We start from the raw sequence: 16,575 nt of genomic DNA on the forward strand, positions 1-16,575 counted from the left end.
AGGAGTAGAGTCATCCCATTGGATTCAAGGGTAGTAAATCACATGTTTACAAATTTTACACGCAATGTGTTCACTTGAATACCCAGAATGACTTGGACATCTGTGCTGTATTCCAAAGATTAATTTCACTATGCACTGTGATAAGTGAAGTCATTCTGTAAATTTGCCACTACCAGCACCATCAAGTCTGTTAAGTTTATCCTTAGTTTTGAACTATTTAACTCCTGTTTTAAACCAAAACTTTTAAAATATTTTCACATGGGCATGTTAGTATTTCATTGGGAGATTTCATTCTTGTAAAGATTATTTTCCTGTTTAATCTCTCAGCATCACATGCAATATGCTGGTTGTGATTCACTGTCTGTGAGCTTCCAAGATTACACTATATGATGTCATTCTGAAAAGGTTCTGGAAACTAACTTTGTTTTGTTTCCCCTTGTTCTGTCATTTATATTATTTTTGAAAATGTGCCTTTTTGAAAAAAGCCATATCATTTTTATGCAGAAGCATGGTATCCTTTGCCACACACACACAAAAACCCATGGTAATTACAGAGTATTTACTCTAGACTTCAGAATAACCAAAGTTTGTTGGCACTTCTGTTAACAACAGAAAACAAACAATATTTGAAGTTCATAAAGGCAAAATCTCTGAAAAGTATTAGTTTTACTTTTTAAGGGTGTTATTTTTCTAAAGATTTCTCAGTACTTTTTCAAGAAGATTTACTCACATGGGCTTTTTTATCACTTCATTTCAAGAAAAGCCACCATCTGTATTCCTTTAAAAGCAGCAACCTAAGATGCACTGGTGGAGCTGAGCTTTTCAAAGAGTGGCTGTTTCACAGTGCACCAGACATGCTGACTATTTTAAAAACTTGCAGCTTCAGATTTATGCCTTACAATAGGCATGGATATTAGACATGACATTAAAGAAAATCAACCAATTTTCAACTGTAAATCTAGAGCACCATCCTATGTGTACTTGCTATTTATTTATTTATTTATTTTGCAGTAAGGTGCGTTGCGATGAAATGTGAAATTGATGGCTAGACACTTTTCTCCCCATTAATCACTCAGCATTGGCCTGTGCCATCTAGGAGCCCCCATAATTCACTTGATCAAGAGAATCAGGTGCTGTACAAATACCAGCAGGGATGCAACAACTTAGCTCAGGCAAGGGGAAGGGGCTGTGAATAAGTACATCTCCTAATCCCCTAATCCTGTGGGCTGGGACTCCACAAGAATAGGTACAGCTCTTTGCCACAACCTTGCTAATTTTCACAATAATCTGGTCCAAGCTTACACTGCTCTCCCATTCCATTAATGATCTTGGCAGTTAAAACCCTGGCTGAGGGAAGATATTGCACACACTAAGGGCCTTCAAAAAATATTTCTCAGTATCTTACAACTTCAATCTTCAGTCATTCTGTTCAGTTTATAAAACTATGGTCATCTTTATGTATTTCTTTTATGTAATGTCTATATCACATTTTGTTTATATACTGTATTCTATATTATTATTTTCCAGAAATTTTTTTCCTGATTCAATGCTTTGCATTTTTTGGGGAAACAGACTGAACTTGAATTTTTCTTGGTTAAATGTCTCTGAGGATTAACAATCAGGAGTAAAGGCACTTAATGCAAGTCCCATGAATTAAATCCCTGTCATCAGTCATGGAAAGGTAGTACTTTTATACCAGATATTATTGCTGAGAATAAAACAAAATGTCAGAATCGTGAGTTCTGCTTTAGAGCTGAAGTAGAAATTTGTATGAAACCCTGCATTGTGACAGAATAAGATTAAACAAGTCTTTTTTGTTGAAGATCTATTGCCAGCAACTGTATCTCTCCAGTTCTGTTAAAATATAGAGCAATAATACTGATAACCAAATCCAAGACTCAAATACTGCTTGAATGTTCCAGGAGAAACATAGAGTCCACCTGCTATTTTATAACTTCGCTGAAAGAGATTGAAAATCTTCAGTCTGTCACACCTAGACCAGACGGTGATAGTGTGACAATCAAAACCCATCCTCAGACAGGGAAGTGTAGATCGGTGCCACCTGATAAATAAATGTGTTACTTCCAATTCTATTACAGAAGTAGTGAAAATGTGTCACGTTAGCTTAACATTGATTCATGGAATGGCTAAGAGGAACACTGGCAGATTGCTTTAATTAACAGATGTACGAAGGCTGCTGATGTTTTTCAAAGTGAAATTTCCTTGCCTCTTGCTGCAATCTATCAGGCTGTCATTCTCAGGTGACAGAATGACAACATATCAGACCAACTGCTAGAAAAGCTTTTCATTCTCAGTACTGTGTCTAAATATCTGTGTTAACAATATGTTCTTCTTCACAACCATATTTTAGTCTTTAGTATTAAAGAAAAAAAAGGCAGAAACTTCCTGTCAAAAAAAGTCAACAGTTGGATCTTTTGACTTTTCCCACAAGATGAAGTAGACTGATTATAATATTCTTTTGCTCAAAAATTTATTTCATTTAAGCAGCAAGCTGCTTATATGTCTGAATTACATGTATGCTGGCCTGGTTCCTGATTTCCACTCACTCGACCTTGTAAAAAACAAAAGGCATGCATAATATCCAATCTAACACAGACATCCACCTTAAACTCAAATTTCAGATGTCTAGTAAGGGTTCCTTTAATGCTATATCTTTATAAGTAATTCAAGTATTCACAAAAATATCTAGATCACTGAAATGCTTACATCAGGCAGAGAGAAATCCTTCTGCAGGACTTAAAAGTCACCTTGGTACTAATGCTGGAACACCCAATCCTTCAGTAGCTCATATCTGTTCTGAAATTTGAGCAGCTGGACTTAAATTTTAGGCTCAGTTCCAATTCTGTTCAGAAAGATGAGTTAACAAATTCTGATGTTTTCTATATTTGTTTGTGTGTGTATATGTATCTGGGAGAAAGGAAGCCCTGTCTCCTCAGCTTATAAACCATTTCAAAGGATGAGGTAATAATATCTCCTTCAGGCCAGCTGTCATGAGATCATTGTCATTTTGATGAAAAATCAGAAGAAGAGAGAATTACAAGTTTTGTTGCATATGACATACTCATTGTTGAGGCTCAGAGTTGGCCTCAGACATGTGTAGACAGGGTGCTGTTCATGCAGAACTGTGTCCCAGACCATGTCATCCATGAGCAGAATGCCTTGGAGCAGATTGAGCGAAACTTTAAACAAACATCCAATTTCATTCTGCATCCTAGAATTGTTTACAAGCCCAAGGCCTTGAAAAAGATCATATCAGACCTTCATGTTTCTCTGTCTCTCTCCCCATCTATCTCTTTATGTAGCAAAGACTTGCAGTCTGCCAACAAATATGATTGCTGATGAGGGCACAGCTTACAGGAGCAGTATGCCGAGCGAGCAATGAACAAGAGGAAAATCTAGTCCACTAGTCACAATAATTTGGATATTGGTAACTGAGGACTTGCCTTAAGTCAAATTTGAGAGTGATATATATGGACATAGACATATTTAATTTAATTTCTCTTGATGGTGTTGATGAAGAGCCATGGCTGAAAATAATTTGTTATTGGGAAAATTCGCTGTATACAAATGAAATGTTCTGTTTTGGTGAACAGCCAAGAATACTAGCAAAATTGTTTGTATTGTCCCACAGGCTTTGAGCCATTCCAGTTACACCACACAGGAAGGTGACCATGAAAGTTAGAGGTAATTCTTGGCAGTTTTCCTGAGCTCTATTAACTTTCATATGGAAAATGACTGCAGCAAAAGAACAGGTATAGAAATGTGTCTGAATGGAAACCAAGTGTTAAAGAATTCAATGTTACACCAATAAACACAGATGCTGGAAGATATGTGTTTGATTTGCATTGTTATAACCTCTCCAAAGACTGATGTATCATTGAATTATATGGAAATAGGTATTCAATGGGAAAAATGCATAATAGCAATATAAAATGGATTGTCTTTCTTTCTAGCTAATGAAAGACTTTTCATAACTAGTGTTAAAAAAAATAAATAAAAGTTGTGGAAGCAACAGTTATTTCCAGGAAAATTAAAGTTGTATGCACATAAACCTAAGTAATTCCTGAGAAAACCAGACTCTTATATAACAGAAATAGTTTTGTCAATAAGAAAATGGATCTGAAGACCATTTACCTGCTTTATTGACCAATGATGAAGTATAGATGAGAAATTAAAACTATAATAAATTGAAAGATTTTTAGTTGAGTACCATCACATAACACATTCATCAGATTTAATTTTCTTAAGATGGCATGTTTTAAGTCATTTTTCTCATGACACCAAAGTTAACACATTTTAGGATACTCTGTAAAAGGAGATCCAAGAAGTATTTTGAAAGACAAAACTGAGGGTTCTTTTTACCTTGCATATTTTCACATGCAACCACCAATGAATTTTTACCATCAAATTATTTTTTTTCATTTTATTTTCAAATCTTTTTAATCTTCAGATTATGAAATTCAATATTTTATCCTTTTGTGTATGCTAATTTGTTTTAACATATTTGGTGTAATAGAAAAAGACATAGTTTGGGTAAACTGTCATTCAACTTCAAATGAGGTGAAAAGCAAGAGATTTGGGTGCTTTTTTTTTTTTTTTTTTGTTAATATTAAAATTTAAAGACATAATTTGTGTTTTAGGAAAGAATTTCAAAAAGAAACAGAAAAGGAAAAGAATGAAAAGAGGAAGAAGGAGAAAGTTGGAGGAAAGAAAATAAAAGAACAAGAGACTTAACTTCACCTCAAGACTGCAGTGTGGATAGCATTTCTCTCCACTTAGGATCCTAGAGGGTATGTGATTTGGGTCAGGACCCTAAAATCAATGGCAAATGGTATGTCTGGATTCCTGGTTTGTCCTCAGTATTTCACACAGTTAAATATACCTTGACCTATTTCTTGGCCTCATTTATTTGAAAAATTAATAAGCTAACCAAAAAAAGAAAAAATATTTTTGTAGTTTACTCCACAATGCAAGATAAAAATTCATCTAGTTTACAGTCAAAATAAAGAAAACAAAATTGGGTTTTCATTTATGAGTTAATCTTCTTATCTTGCACTTGATCACACTGTTCGACTCCTTCATTAAGTCCAACCAGAGACAACACCAAAGTGCCTCACAGAGTAAAACAGATCAATGACTCAAGGTCCCATACTGGGAGAGACCTGACCCCAAACACTTTCATTTGGTATCCTGCTGGAATCTTTACGATTTTTCTTTGCCTTTTCTTTTCCCTTCACTTAATTACTGGCTTGTTTCTGCATTATTTATTCTTCTAGCTTATGTGAACATGTGAAATGGGGCATGTATCATTGAAGCATTAAAAAAGAATATTTTCTTAGAAAGAAATTTATAAAGAGAGAAGTGCCATAACTGCATATTCTTGTCAGTAAAAGAGCAAATTTCTTTGTGTTCTTTCACTAATCTCTGGTTTGTATCTCATAGGTATCGAGTTTGGATTCATATAATTTGCTTTGCTGGATGAAATCATGATTTATTTTAATGAGTAATCATCCTGGCAGGTCTCATCTACCCATATTTACATACATTACATCATGCCCTAATTTAAATAATTTCATCTACTTTCCTTGTTTGTATAGGAATTAGAAGTATTCCAGCTTGATTTTAAGGACTTTCTATAATCGTATTCCTACTAATTTTGGAACCTTGTTTTTTATTTTCCTTCACTTGAATTTATCTGGTTACAGACTTTCCCCTTAAGTCATTGTGTACTTATTTTGCATTAAATTCTTGGGAGGTAATTGTGTCTTAAAACTGTCACCTTATAGATTTAAAGAATTTATCTCTAAATTCTTAAAATAGTTGAGGATTTGCACCTTTTCCTTCAAGACCTATTTAAATATCTGCAAAGAATACTTCTGTCAATGCTGCTCAATGGTGAGTAAACTATAACTGATGTGGGATCTCATTCCCAGATATTCTCCAGTTGAACAATGCTGTCATCACAGACCAGTCAACACACACTTCCATGTGATTTTAAATACTTTTTTTGAAAAACATGGATAGTATAATTTTGCCTTTGTAGAGAGAACACTGCAGGAGGGCATGGGGAAATTTCTGTATATGTTCAGCACAGCTACACTGCAGTGAGGTCCAGGAGTTATGTATAAAATAGCTGTAAGCTATTTTAGATATATGAGGAAATAAGCCATGTATCATCCTCTGATTAAAGGAATGCAAGCATTGCTTGTGTACAGTGTCCATTTCTCATGTTCCCAGATACAGAGCAGAAAATCTTTGAGGATATGTGATAAAATTTCTGTTCATTATTACTTCTGTAATGTTCAGTTCATCAAATTATTGCTTTAATATGTAGTAACTGAATGTATTAAGAACAGAAAGAGGGAAAAAATATATGGATCTGAAAGAGTGTATTATTACTCCAAAGGAAACATGTAAAGACCTCTCCAAGTTTCTTAAAAGCACATAGAGAGTAAATCCAAGTGTCATCTTGCTGAAATCAGCAACTGTTGTCATAATGTGTATAAATGACATACACATCCTAGCTGGCCATTGCAATATATGAACACCTGTCAGGGACTGAAATGGTTAATGGCTTAAACATTTTACAATCACCAAAAGACTTCTGTCTACTGTAGCAAATTGCAAAGAAACAGCTGTTCAACTATTGAAGCCCACCCTCCCTGAGTATGCCTATTGATTTGGACCTCAAAAGGACCCTGAGATAAGATAAGGTGGTCCTGTAGTTCAGCTATCCCAGGTTAAAGAGAAGAAAGCATCCACAAGTGTAAGATGGAACTGCTAACCTTGACCACTGCAGGAAACCCCAGGTGCTTTAGGAGACTGGTGCCAATGGCTCAAGCAATTGGTTGGTGTTTCCTAGTGATGCACACAGTGGCCTCCCAGGAGCAGAAGACTCTGCCTACCTGAAGAGACAAACTGGTATTTCAGATAAGGGAAGAAGCTGATAAAAGGCATGATAAGACATCATCCCATGGTACAGGAGCCGTTTTCACCTAGACTCTGTACAACAGAAACCCAATGAAAGAGGAGTTTGTGGGCTCTTCTCCCAGTCCCATCCCACCCCACTTCATGGATAGTCTGCAACCACTGAGAAGACCAGAAGGAGAGGCTCATTGGGATGACATCAGAATCCATGGAGTAGTGATATCTTTTTTCTACTTAATCTGTATCTTTTTCACTCTCTTTCTTTCCTCTTCCCCTACTCTGCCCCTTTCCCCATCTCTCTCTTTCTCTCTCTCTCTCTCTCTCTCTCTCCTCCTCATTTACTGTTAAATAAAATCTGTGCTATTTACTTCAGCATATGGTCTCATTTGCACCTTAAATCAGGCGCAGGAATGTCTCTAATAATTTTAATAATCAGATTTTAACAACATCATCCTTATTTCAGATCTCTTTGCTGACAAATATAATCTTAAGAAAGTTCTTTGTGTTATTTTGCAATAGAGCATTGGTGAACATAACTTACTTCACTTGTTGTTAAAATATATGCAAAAGAGTAATGAAAGCATCTAAACTAAATGAGAATATCCATAGTATCAAGTCCTATAATTAGTAAAAAAAATTTTTTAAAAAGGAATAAAGCTGGAAAGTTCTGTATTTGGGGATGTTCACTGAGTCTCTAAAATATGGACTATTCCCATATAAATTGATCTTGCCTTAACCTCTTCCCCTATTTTTCCATTTCGCTCACTCATGTTATTCAATACACAGAAGAACACAATGGATATTTTCATACAAAAATATCAGCTCTTCTCTGAAGAGATGAAAACAACCCTACCATCTCATAAGAGTGCTCTGTTTACTTGTACTCTTATTTTTAATCACTAATAGTTTTAAATTACATGGAGATATCCAATTATGAATAGCAACAGACATAATGACATCCCTGGGCCTTTACAGAAAGTCTCCTAAGTTGTCCTCCCTTTGTAAACAACAACAAAACAAAGAAAACAATTAGAGGAAATGATCCATTATTCCATAAAGTTCACAGGGGCAAAAATTTCAGCCCTTTCTTCATCCCTAAAATAAACAAATAAAAGTGAATTGAACACAGGGGAGGAACTTCATTACATTTCTTAATAACAGCATATTTGAGAGCCCATTAAGAGCAATACCCAAATACTCTCCCTTTTCAAGATGTCATTTCAGAGAAAAGACAGAGGAATAAAAAAAGGATAAAGCTTTTGGAAAGATGGCATTTTCCTTTTTTATTGTTATGACTCCTTTTATTAATGTGTGTTAATGCTGTCCAAGAGGACCTTATCCATCAGTTCTTTTACTTAAAGAACCATGACCACTGCTAAAGACGTTTACACTCCCATAATATAATGGGCTTTGATTTTACACATACATACATCAGTACTTATTTTTCACTAAATGTAAAAATGTCTGCTTTCAAAACATAGGGGCAGACATGGATTCTGCTCAGAAATGCAGGTTTACATGTGCAGAGGGAATGAAGCAGGCTGCAAGCTGAAGCAGGCATCTCTGTACAGCCTCTTTCTCAACTGCTGCTAACTCTGTAGGAGCCTTTGGGTGTTGTATTGTTATCATACTCAACAGTTTTGTGATTATCTCATATGTAAGTCTCAACTAAACGCAGAAGTTGTGATTCTGTCGCATCTCTTTCACAAGAGATAGTGACAAAGAGATCTTGTCTGTGATCAGATGCTGCAGAAAAATTCAGTGTTATACTTTCTTTCAGAGCATGGCAACAGTGAAAGGAGGAATCCTTTCCTGGATTGGAGAGTTTCCAATCAACTCACCTTCCTGTATCTCAGTAGTTCAGTATTTTGGTACTCTAACACAGATCTTGTGACTATTTACTCATTTAGGAGCTGTGAGCATTAGATTGGTCTGGTAGAGGCTCTAGTTCCCTCCCATTAAAGTTTTATCAGTGCATCTAAATATTTACTTGGTATGAGCAAACCTCTCTATCCTGCAGGTTGGGACACTAATTTGGAATGAGACACACCTTGTGCTCTAGTTTGTGGGGATGGTTTATACATTAAACTGCCTTCCCCTGTCACTCTTACAGCCATCAATTTTTCTGTCTACCTCCTCTACCATGTTGCATTGCATTTATGAATGGTACAGATTTTGACCTATGCATTTGTGTACCACATATACTTTTAAAATATCAAGAATTGCTTGTAAAACTAATTAATGCTGCAATGTTGATATTGACCAGATGTTTCTAAAATTCACTGCACTGGAGGGTACTCCAAGAATAAAATACTTTCGTTATTGTTGAGATTGTTATATTCTGCATTCCAGGGAAGATATGTTGTATTCAACCTTGACTTGTCCTTATAATTTGTTCTTAGCTTATTTATTCTAAAAACTGTTTGCATTTTATAGTATTTTCAAATTAACAGGAAGTTTAAGCAAACCATATTTAAATTACAAACACTGATTGTTTTCATATAACGAAAAAAAGCCCAAGACAATTCCTCTGGGTGATATAATATATAAGGTCTTGAGGATACATTTGTTAACAGTCTATGGGGACAAATTGCTATGTAAATTTACAGAACTTTAATCATAGACAGAAATTCAAATATTATTCCCAGGAGTAATAAGTTATTTCATTCAAGGCTGTGAGAAGGTGACAGAGTTGGGTCAAACTTACGGCAGATTTGCTCAGAATCCTCACGGGAAATAAAGAAAATAATGGTTTCTATAGCAACTAAATGCATTAACATTATGTTTATTAATTACACATATGAACAGCAGAAACTGCAGGAAAAAAGCCCATGATGAGTCAGGACCTCACACTAGGACCAAGAAGCTGTTACTGTAACCAGGATTGTGAGTTGCTTTGTTCTGTCTTAGACAGTATGAAACCATAGCAGGAAAGCAGTAGCAGCTAATCAGATACCTGCTGCCTGCATGTGTGACTTTATGTCACTGCTGGAGGATTAGATAAAGTTACTGTAACATAGGAATGCTGTCAGCTGGGTTGTTTGATTTGGTTTGCTTTCCCCTCTGCCCCCCTTAATTATCTTCCTGTTAGGGAAATTTCATCATAACATTTGGGACTGTGGATGTGCCTTTGCTGTCCATAGGGCACGATTTGGTACTACAGGACTCAGTCTTTACCTCAGGTATTTTGCTTTTTTTTAATGGGAACTATTGACCATTAAACCCTGATATATTAGCACTATGCAATGATTAGTAACTATCAGTACCTGGCCTTGTAGGTCTATTCATACTCTTGTCTTTTCCTAGTGATATTAAATGCTTTCTGCAGTATGTCACATTTACTATTTCCTATTTTCTCTTACCCATTACTCCTATAATTTTGTCTCTATTACAGAACAAGTAATCAATTTTTCTGGTAACATCATTTCTTTGTATACCTGATCTACTTTCTACTTGTATAATCATTATGTTCTCTTACAAGCCTTTTCCCATCCAATTTTTCCATTTCTATAATTTTCTTTTTAATATTGTCCCCTAAATTACAAGAAAAAACTTTCAGGAAATGCTAGAAATGGAGCTATTGTGAAAGAGCAATAACATTTTTTACTTTCTTTGCTGCTTTTTAAATTTTTGGGAGATTGGGATAAAGAAAATGCTTGGAACTTTAAAGATCTTAATGATGGATTTCAGCACAATCAAACAGCATGACTAGAATTAAATGACAGCTGACACTAGCCATAATAATTGCAGCAAAGAAAGCCAAACTGCAGCATGCCTATGAACTGAATGACCCATGGCTGCTAGTAGTGTTGTTCCCAAGGAAGAAAGATGAGGTACAGCAGGATGAATTCTAATAGGAGTAGGAGCTCTGCCAAAGTGATTTCTGTGTTAAGCTTCTCCTCTGCCCTCCTGATTTGGAGCTGTTCTGTTTGACAGACTGCAAGCAGATGCACTTGATACAGTTTCTCAGTGCTTGGGTTGTGGCAGGCTGGTCTCTTACCCTTTACCTGTTCCATCCTTGGTAACTGCCTTAACAGGATCACCACCAGCAAGGCTGTCTGCAACCATTTGCAGGAGAAATCTGGGGCTGGCTGGGGGGCATTTACAGCTCATTTGAAGACAGATGTAAGCTCATGCTGACCATAAATCAAGCTCACCTTCCAAGCCAGGGTAAATCTGTAGCCACAGTTAACATGGTGCCAAAGCCAAGGTATTATGTCCTGCTTGCTGTGCCTTATATTGTGCCAGCCTGCTGATCTGGGGGATGGAGCACCAGCACAACCAGTACAAGACTGTTTAGAGGCACATACTTTAGTCCAGGTACTACTTTAAAATCATCTAAAACAGTAAAGGGACCAGAATGGAGGTGAAAATTTTTCTTGGTACACCTCCAAGTTTTGAACTGTTTCTGTTGCTAACTAAACTGTCATGAAACTAGAGCCCATCTCATTTGCTACAGCTGTGTGGGCGTTAAGAGTCAAAGAAAAAAGCTCTGACAGAGCCTCATGATATTGTTGCCAGCTTTTGAGGAAAGCTAATAAAAACAACAGCTGGGGCTGGCAAACAAAATCTAAAATCTAGTATGGAATAACACTGAAAAAGGGAAAAAGTTTTTGTTTGGTTTTTTTCCCAATTTATTTTCTTTTTTTCTAAGACTCATTGCAGCCTGCTTCTGGTAGAGAAAATACTCAGAATTACAGCATTTAGAGTGACAGCTATGGGTAGATGATAGGTTCCAGCATGTACCAGTTCTTTACCAGTTGCTGTCAATGAACATTAAACAGCCTTCAGCTTAGCCAAGCACACCATATTTTACCTTGAATAAAGATGCACTAGAAATGCATAGAAATAAATTGTAAGATTACATATCCCTGTTAAAAACTCATACACTTGGCTACCTGATCAGCTCATAATTTTTATGTAAGAAACTTATCTCTACAAGAACTCTATGGAAACAAGATGAAAAAAATCCCTATCTCTCGTTGTGCTCACAGCCTGACTCTTCAGACAAGCATTGATTGCTTGCCACAGAAAAATGTGCATCAGTTCACAGAGAATGTCTTTTAAAAACTCACACAGAAGAGCAGAGAATAAATAATAAATGATAATAGCATATACTCAAAGACCTTTAGATCTCAAAATGCTTTATGTAGCTATCTTCATGACAAAGAGACATTGGGACAAAGAGAGGAGGAGAAATTTACTCTGTATCACACAGCAGATCATTAGCAAGACCAGGAATAGTAGCATGTATCCTGAGACCAAATCCACTGCCCTATCATCAGGACCCATTCTGCCTTCCATTGTTGGCAGATAATGAATGTGAGACAGATAGAGCACTGATAGTATTAAGCTACAGTTAGTCAAATATAGCCCAGTTGTTTTGCATCTGAGGTTTAGAGAAAAGCATGCTTAATGAATTCCAAGATTTTCTAGTTGATCCTTCATTTGTTTAGTTTGAACAAAAAAAAAAACAAACAAAAACCCAAAAAACAAAACCAAACCAACAAAAATAAAACTGGTATTCAGAGCTTGGTTGTTAAGTTTTTGAATTTCTTTCAAAAAGCATAATCTCTTTAAAATTTTGAACAAATCAAACCAGTTGGAGAAATTTGTGCCACTAAATATGTGTAAAAAAATATGACTTAGTGACAAATATAGCTTCATGTGGTCAGGATCTAACAGGCCAGCACTATTGAATTTAAGAGTTGTTGCTTTTCCCATAAGTCTGGGAGGTTTTTTACTATTTTAGAAGACATCTATTTTTTAAAAATACATTTTTCTCAAGGAGGCTACATTACAGAGGACAGCTAGATTTGTTTTTCATGGCAGAAGTAACCCAGTGGCCCCAAAGAATATTATACTGGTAGATGTTGCCCAAATGAATCAAAAAACTACATAGGACAGTGGAAAAATTCTGGAGATTTTCAGTACCATTCATATAAGACTTATGTAGAAGTGCTAATAAAGCTATTGTCCCCACAGAGTCTGATTAAAACCACCCTAGAGATATAAAGAAGCACACTGTGGCCACGAGTAGATAACTAGCTCTAATAGCAACGGGAAATGTCACTAAATGTCATTAGAGCCTGACATAACCTAAATGATGGCACTATGTTTAGTATAATGGAAGGATATAATGAGGATATGGCATTTCCTTTAAGGACAGTAGCAGATTCAGACCAGTAAATTAATTCAGTAGTAATGGCCAGCTGAGTAAGAAAGTAACTGGTTGTGCTGCCAAAACCCCTTTAGATTCATAGCAAACCTACAAACATAAAACCTTTGAAGGAAAAGAAAAGCAATCACCTTTATGAGGTGCAACAAGAGGTTGAAGCACAGATGGTGAGAAAAGCATTCTAATAAAGCCTGTTTCCTTCACAGTTTCCCAACAGGTACATAACTAAAGTTCCTAGCAAATAGTGAATTTAAATTTCTTCAGAAGAACTACAGAAACCCCAGTAATTATATAAATCCCATGGAAGTCTTCTATTTCAAGTGGAAGTCTTCTGTTTCAAGTGGAAAACTGTGGAATCCATGTTATTCCAGAAATTCATTTATCCTTTTGAGTTCACTTTCTGAATAGGGAAATTGAGACTACCAAGCAGGGTCTAAAGACTAGCTGTTGCCCACCTTTAAAGTAGAAGCCTTATGTTTGAAGAGATAGAAGTGAAAGATGTCCTTGCCATAAGGAAATTTACAGTTTGCTGTCGATTTTTTTTTGCTTGAGTGGTTGGTGTGTTTGTACCTTTAAAAGCTGTGATAAAGGGGGAGTGCCTAAATAAAGAGAAGTGACAAAAACAATGACAGTAAAAAATAAACAGAAATGTAAAGAATCATTTAGCAGTGGGGAGGCTTTTTAATAGTTATGCTTTTTGCTCCCAATCATCATATTATAAATAAATGGATTTTCAAATGTCCTTAGAATTGTTCAGTATTTTTCAGGGATAACAACCAAAAGAAATCACTAGTATTCACAGTTCTTTATCTTAAATTTTACTTTTCAATAGTGATGCTGATATTAGAAACAGTAGAAGCTGTTTTACCAAACTACAGTTGTGAGATGGTGGGTCAAATGTGTTCTTGGAGCAACTCTTCTGAAATCACTGACTCAACACTAGGAAAGACTTTAGATTTATATGCCCAGCCTTTGGAGGGAAGGACAAAGATCTCTGTGGGCTTATGCACCAGAGAGCAGGACTAAAGCCATTTAATCTATGCTTTTAGAGAGACAGCAATTGAAAATTGTGGGGAAATTGGAAACATGTCAGGTTTTTGTTAGGTGTTAGTGTTGAAAATCTTTATCTCCATGTTGAAAAGATGAAGTCGGACAAAAAAAAATTAAAAATTAGGGAAAATAAAACTTAGTTTTTCAAATTCCTTATCTATTTGCATATTCTAGGCTGTATGGCTACTGGGCAGAATACAATTGCAGCACCCATGTCTGTAGAACTTCCAGTGTTTTTACTAAGAGTGGGAACAAGCACTATGTCAGCAGCTGAGACTATTTCTAAGAGAAAATCTGTGATTTTCTTCAGTCCTTGAAAAGTATTTGGCAACTGAGAAATGTGAAGCTTTTGTGGTGCTTTTGTACCCAGAAGGTTACCTTATCTCCTCACTCTGTAAAATAAATGATAGTTATAACTTGTTCCATTAAAAAATATATAACAATAAAGAAAGCCTATTGCCTTTTGGTATTCTCCCAATTTAGATTAAACCCCAGCTTAAGTTGCTAAGAAAGGATGTTGGGGATACATGGTTGATGTTCTGGAAAAGACAGAGTTCTGCTGTTATGCTTTCAGGGGATGATGGGATGGCAAGCACCACCCAAAATTTGTAACAATACATACTTAGCAGTAAATGTGCAGCTCTGGAGATTCAGAGATCATCTCTATTGTTTCCTAGGCAGGAAACACTGGAAAATTATCTCGCTTCCAAAACATACATTTATCCAGGGCTGAATGAAAACAGAAGATGGTGCCTAAACTGGGTGACCTTAAACCTATGGTAACCAGAATATGTACACCAAAACTGCAACATCTTTTGTTTGCTGTGATTTTGTCACTTGCATAGATTGCTACACATACAGACAAGATTTATCTTTGATCAGACCCCACTTTTGTAATTGCAATCATACCAGAGAAAAGGAGAAGATTTAATCCAACAGTTCTTCATGTTTTCTGGAGTCTTTACTGAAGGTGTTGTGGTAAAAATATCATTTTAAGGGTGGGATTAAAAAAGAATGATTTCATGGAACAAAAGAAAAGAAAGCAAGAATTCAGCTTCATGCAAAGAATCCCACAGCAATTTTGCTGTAGTACACAAGGGAAGCCCATTCAATGAAACTTTATCTGGAGGTCATAGTTTATAATTGTTGATTGTACATTCCTTGTAATCACAGCTTTGGAAATAACCTCCTGAAATCCAGTAATTCAGAGCCCTCTCCATCCACTGGACAAAAAGTTATTGCTATCCTGAGATAAGGTTAAAAGAGACCTAGATTTGTTATGATCAATTTAGGTACCTTAGGAAATGAATATTAGAATTAAGCATTTGAGTTTGGGTGGGATATCTAAAAACCTGTCAGAAGAAAAAGTGATCTTTAAGCAGAATGCCTCAATTCCCCAGCTGCAGGGATGGTGTGGTGTCACTTTACAGGGTTGTCCAACCCACAAAGTTAGGACTGGATTTAATTTTAATAAATATGGAGTTTATAAACAGTATTTATGCAGAGGCATCAAAACTTTCTGATACTGAAGATGAGCACTGTCAGCTCAGGTGCATCTCTCTCAATATTGACAGTTACCCAGGCTAAAGAGTGAAGCTCCACACAAGAGATGGGTTACATCACAGATTAGGGTCTTTCTGGGTGTATTAAAGCAAATTAAGTTAGGTACCATGAGAAGCTTTGGAACACATGAGACGGTATGTAGCACTTTTAGATACCTGCAGAATTGAATGATGTAAGCAATCCAGTTCTTGTCTAGTGTCTAGCAGAGTGTAAGGTAATAGGGTCCCAGTGGAGGTAGGGTTAGTCAGAGTAATCTGTGTAGAAACAACATTCAGCATTATGAGTATCATCAAACTGGATTATAAATTATGATAAAGATTGCAAATTTCAGTAGCCAATTTTCTACAGAAAAAACTATTTTCAGGAGCTCTAAAATAGATATTTAGAACATAATATACAATTGTAGACTGAAAGAAAAAGACAAAAAAAGTGCATAATTTTTCACCCAAGGCATATCTACTTTTGTTTAAAAAAATAATCCTTGTTATTGCTATCAGTGTTTTTTCTCTTACACTGAGACAGCTAGGTCTGATTATTCACCTTCCTTTAAAAATATGGGTTTCAGGCCAGTTTTATTTAACAACTAACATGTTAAGTGTTAAAGAAAAAGAGATTTGTAAATGACTGTCACTTTCCTGTTGTAGTGTCACTGACCCACGTCTGATTACAAGGCATATTTGTCACAGTGGTTTGAAAGGTCAAGAGAAATTTTTTGCTTTACAAAAACAAGTCACTAGGCAAGACTAAGTTTAGATACACAGAAAATAAAACCAGCTGCTAACATTTCCTTTCAACAAAGGGAAGCCTTTTCATCATTTTGTCTACTCTCATGTTTT

Source organism: Serinus canaria, chromosome 1A (genome assembly GCF_022539315.1).
Source record: "Serinus canaria isolate serCan28SL12 chromosome 1A, serCan2020, whole genome shotgun sequence".
NCBI classification, from domain to species: domain Eukaryota; kingdom Metazoa; phylum Chordata; class Aves; order Passeriformes; family Fringillidae; genus Serinus; species Serinus canaria.